Raw genomic sequence first — 6,015 nt, forward strand, 5'->3', positions numbered from 1 at the left:
CGAGTTTTCAGCAATCTACCTTAATCTCTTAGCTTTGGTAACAGAACATAACATGAGGCAGGATCCTAAACTGACATCATCTAGGGAAAATCCCAAGGCCTAGGAAGAATGTAAAGCTAATTCTCCTTCACATCATTTCATCAAAATGCTTTGTTCTGATAGGCAGCTCTTCTCTGGCCTTCCCTTAGAGTTGAGGAAGACAGGATGATCGTGTGGAGAAATGTCTGATGAAGTGGAAACCCAGAAACATGAATGGACATTGTGTTCTGAACAAAGGATGATGGTGGACAGTGAGGACCAGTGAGAAAAATAGACCAAAGGACATGTGTATGAGCCTGAGCCCCGTGTGAGCTGGGGTGGCCTTGAAGCAGTCATTCAGCTTTCGCTGCTTTTTACAGTGCCAGTGCTGTTCTGGGGGTGTCCAGAAACTCTATGACTAGGGACTGGGATTCTTTATTCCAGGGGAGTTTTTGATGGTGTTGAGGCTAGACCACATTCTGGTCCTTACATGGCCCATCTGAAAATCACTACTGAAAGGTTATACAGCCAGGTATGTTGGACTGCTGAATGCTGTAAAGGAAGATAAGATGCTTTTCTTCCTGTGAGGAAATGCAGGAGCCAGAGTCACAAAGTAGGAGTGGCCTGAGGAAGTCTCTGAGCCCTGCCCATCTTCAGATGGGCTCTCCTTACACTTAGAGGAAAAGGGAACCAAAAGGCCACTCATTTCAATTGTTGTCTCTATTTTCAAAAGTCTGAACTTTAAATAGGACTCTACTTGTGACAAAAACACACCTGCTCTTCCTATGCAAGTCAGGCAACAGTGTCAATGGAGGTAGTGCACCAAGCATCTCTCTGTAGCAGTGACTAAGGTCTTTGTTCTTAGGCAGCTAGTCCTTAGTCTCTGGTAACTGAAATTAACCTGCTTTTTCCTGTCTGCCTATGCCAAAGCCCTTCCTGAACCTTCTCATGAAGCTCCAGAAGAGAAATGAAGGGAGCAGAGGGAGACATTCTAAACACTGGGACAAAGCCAGAGGAAAAAAATTCAGTCATTAAATCCCTAACTTAAAACCCAAGGGAGCCTGGAACCTTTACTTCCTGGTGGAATTAGCTATGATGAGGGGTCTGTAGTTGAGGGAAGGTATCTATGCTCATAGGTTGAATTTTCTAACATACAGGGAGACTCCAGAGGACCACTACTGTGTGCTGGGGAGGCCCATGGTATTGTATCTTATGTACATGGAGAGGCAAAGCCTCTTGCAGTCTTCACCTTAATCTCCTCATATATGCCCTGAATTAATAGAGTCTTAAAGGGCAATTAGCTCTGACCTGTATGCATCAGAGTCTCCAAGACAGAGCTCTTCTGATAATCCTTGGGTTCAACAAAGCATGTTCCAAGACTGTCCTCAGCCTGTCCCTAAAACCATCTCAAAGATAAAGTCTGTGATAATGGATTGTTCCCCACAAAGCACCTCAATAAATACTTAACCTCCTTCAGCTTTGTTACTCCACTCTGTGCTCTAAATTTCAAACATCTCTCTATGTTCAATGAAGAATTGATTTGAGCTACTCTTTTTCCATGTTAATCATCTTGGTGACTCACTTCCTGGTACAGGATACGCCACTGTGAATTACTGAATATTATCCAACATGCATGGGTATGTACATTAAGATTTCATCTCCATAGTAACAAGCACTGTTCTGTTCTTGTCTTCTACTGTCCTGTCTTCTCACCTTCTCACTCCTTGTCTCTCAGTTCTTCTCCCGCCAAACCCAGGCCTTAGCCACTGCATCTTTCCACACTTCATAGCAGATTCTAGGTCTAGATCAGACATGGCTGTTGATCCTTGTGTCCTCATCACCTATCCTGCCATCATCATCCTCTCAATATGGAACATGCAGCTAGAGGAGAGCCTGCCCTCAGAAGTCTGTGGGCCATGACTGTGTCTACAGCAGTCACAATAAAAAAGCATCAGCACTTTTTGTAACCAAACAAAAAAAGTAATGAAGAGACCCTCCAGTACTCAGCATGGTGGCTCTAGACCTGATTCTGAGCCACTCCCATTCAATGGCCATCTTCCTCAAAGATCCAGACTTTCAGAAGAATCCCTGAGTTAGGTGAACTTCTAAGTGGCCTGCTTTCCTCTTAAAAGCCAAAGTTCACAATGTCCCCAGTCAAGGGAAACAAGGTTTTACTCTAGGGTTCTGTGGAATCTGAAGGGGATGAGACCACACATGAGGTCTACTAGGCCTAAGGAGGAGCAATATGAATGGTGTGGCCCTCTGATGACTGTACCATGAAAAATTACTGCGAGTACCAGCCTCAGACTAGGAACCCTGTACTTCCACCCTCCTCTGGGCCTGCTCGCCTCTCCTCTAGGTTTCTAGGTTCAGCACAGTAGAGGAGAGATGCAGCAATAGCTTTCAAAGTGCAAGGCTCACTATAAACTCTATTCTATCTCAGGAGGGAGGAGCACTAAGAAATCTAAAAGAATCTTTTAAAAATAAAGAATCTGAGTTAGATCACAGATAGACAGGTGACTATTTTGTTTTAGTTTGGCTTTCTAACTGTTGTTTATACCTGTGTAACTAAGTGGATCTTTTCTCATCTTGACTTAGATTTGTGTGGTTTGGGTATACTCTTACCATATAGTTCATACTGACTTCCAACTCATGACTCTTCTGCCTCAGCCTCCCTAGTGCTGGGATCCCAAGCATACTCCAACACCCTAGGCTTACATAAAGACCTTAAAATTTGAAACACAAAGCAGAGACAACAGCTGTGTATTTTCTTAGGAGCTGGGAATACTCACTAACCTGCAGCTGAGGGCACACTGCCTCTTTACCCCATACCCTAAGAAGGACATGTACTTGGAACAGTCTTCCTCCATGAAGCTGGGCAAGTACAGGTGAGGAGAGAGTGATTGCCCCTCCCTGCAGCCTGGCCCAGAGTAATAAGGGAGCAAGGGGAGACTCCTGAGAGCTGAGCTGAGGGCACAGGCTGAATGGCTTCCAGGAAGGTCACTTCTAAAGAGAAAACCCCATCACATGGTTCCCTGGTGTTTAAAAAACAGTTGGTAGCACAGAGGCTCCAAAATCAAGATAAGAGCCTCATCACTACCATCCATTCTTAGGCATGGTGGAAAGGGGCCAAAAACAGCAGGCCCAGTGGACACTGGCAAGAGAGAACAGCAATGGTCTCTTGATGTCAGTAAGGCAAACATGCAGATAAGGATTTCCCAATGGTAGGTGCAGTAGCAGTACTGGTTGGCCTAGCTTAAAAAGGAATCTTAGTGATCTAGCAGCAGACACCTACTGAGGGTGTCCAAAGGGAAGATCAGCTCAGCCAACAGTAGCTGAAAAAAGTGTTCAAGAAGTCAGCAGGTTCTCACCCAAAGCTTTGCAAAGGTGGAAACATCACCCAGAAGGCAGCAAAACCAGGTAAATCTTTAAAAGAAAAATAATTGCATTGAGAGAAATGTGCAAGTTTAAGTGCAAAACAATGACTAAATGATATTTAACTTCAGAAAAAATAATCCTACACTGAGCAGAGTCCTGTGTATGGTGAAGTGGGAGAATAGCCATGGTCATTACTGTCCTGTAGCAGGTGTTACCACCTGTCCCCATCTCTTCTCCAGCCATCTAAGAAATGTGTCTATCAATTATTTTGCAAATGAAAACTTTTAGTAGCTCTAGAAACATTTTCAGGAATGAAGGACTGTAACCTTGTGTCACTTTTAAGCATAAACACTTTTGAATTTTGTTTCATTTTGATTTATTTTATTTAAGGACTTGCTTGGAGATCTGGAACAAGTACCATACTCTAACCTCAGCTCCCAGGTACTGAGGATTGCAGTATGCACCACTGAAGTGGAAACTTAAGGGTTCTTTGGAAAGTCAGTTTGTTCAGATGGTGTTTTACTGGGACAAACTCAGGAAGGAACAGTCTGCTGAAGCAGACACAGGGGAAAGGATGTTCTGTTAAAGCAAACACTTAAGAGGACATGGGATGAAGGATTTTTCACTAATGACATGCATGTATTGGTTCAAATTACATTACGTAGTTGAGCTCCATTTGTCAGGACTCCATGGAGAGAAACACAACAACAAAATTTCTGGTGGTATGCTGTGGCTTCATGTTGCTTCCACAGACTAGGGTTGATTGACAGAATGATGTCAGCTGAAACAGACTGAAGTCAAAGTTTGCTAAGTCAGACTCACATACTGGGGAAAGACATGGTGTGACAAGACCCATGGAGGACATGCGATGTTTGGAGTGAGTATAAAAAGGACCCAACAGAGTGAAAGGAGCTGGAAGCATGGCTTGGCAATCTTGGCTTGCCCACAGAGCTAGCTGTGCAACACTTGTTGGTCACTCGCCTTCACTGTTCTTCACTTCACTGAGAGAGGTACAGCCAAGAACTGTTACTGGAGTTCCTGTTGGCCCTGGTCCCTTGTGCTGACTAATGCCAATTCAGCTGAGGCCTGAGTGTTCCTGCTAGGTCATGAAAACACTGCTATTCTGATTCTAACTAGCAGGACTGCTGGAATATCCATGAACTGTTTGCATGTGTTGGCTGCTATGGCTGTCCTGTGAGCTGAACTGCTGATTTCCTGACAACACAGGTGGTATCTGCTCCAAAGAACTATTTCTAAACAGGTCCACTTCCCCTGAATTCTTTCTTTTTCACTACTTCTAGTGGATGGTGGGTTACAAGGTAGGTTAAAATATTAAGAACCATCATGAAAAGTAGGCCTTGAAAAAAATTAAAGTTACACATCACTATACCCAGCTTTTCATCCTATAATTCAAAACTACTAAATGTTAGCATGGAGTCATCTTTTTTTAACAGAATATAGCTTGAACATTTAATTATTTCTAGCATCATACTACTAAATTATCTCCTAAGAAACAGATCCTAACTGGACACAATAGTGCACACATGTAACCCTGGCTGTTGGGAAACACAGACAGGAAGAGCAGGATTCAAGACAGGTTAATCTACATATGGAGTTCAAGGCTAACCTGGGCGACATGAAAGCATGTATCAAATGTAAAACGAGAAATGAGGGAGCAGGGCAAAAGGGAAAGAGGATGAAAACATAGAAAGAGGAAGGGAAAGGGAGAGGAAGAGAGGAAATTAACCCCTCCTGGATGGCAGCTGCCCCTGCCAGAGCTGCATACAGTCTATAACACATTCTGTTGTGATAGTCCAGTTTTCACAACAACCTTACAATATCATAGTGATTGAAATTTTGAATATATACTGTATGAAATATTGCATTGTGAGTTGATCAAACCTTTTGAACAGCTTATTATGGCTTATATCTTGGAAAACTGGGTCCCTATCTAGTAGTACTGCCTTTGAAAGGTTGCAGAACCCTAAGAGGCATGGCATCATGAAAGGAAGTTGAAGAGTGCAGGCTAGTTGTAAAGTTTTATGTCAGAGTTGCACTTCCTGTCTGCTCATGCAGTGTGCAGGATGTACTCCTGACCCCCATTGCTTTAAAACAATTACACTCCTGGCTTTGTGATCTTCAAACCGTAATTGAACTCTGCAGTATACAACATCTAAAGCAGATAAGAGAAAGCAGAATTCTAGGAAACTGTAGAAGATAAAGAGAATGGAGAAAAATCATAGAGTCAGGGTGATGCCCTGCTGGGGACTGAACATTAACTTTTCCATCACCTGTAGCCAAGCCAAGAAACAAACCCAATGGTGGTGAACCTGAGCCATGGTGTTTTGGGGCTGGCATCCTAGGTCTATATGACTTTCCCCTCCATTTTCAACAACACAAGAGAAAAACATGACTTGGACTCTGAAGCTTGGTCTCACCAGTTCAGAGCCACCAGACAAGACCTCTCCAGCTTCAGATTCTCATCTTCTCTGCTAGAGATGGAGGTTCAGAGGACAGCAAGAGCATTAGCAAACGAAAACAGGACTTGCACTTAAATTTTCACCTATGAACTAAACCTCCTGTAGGTCTCCAAGAGAAATGGCACTGCACTGTGTGTCC

Source organism: Grammomys surdaster, unplaced genomic scaffold, assembly GCF_004785775.1.
Source record: "Grammomys surdaster isolate TR1022 unplaced genomic scaffold, NIH_TR_1.0 125630, whole genome shotgun sequence".
NCBI classification, from domain to species: domain Eukaryota; kingdom Metazoa; phylum Chordata; class Mammalia; order Rodentia; family Muridae; genus Grammomys; species Grammomys surdaster.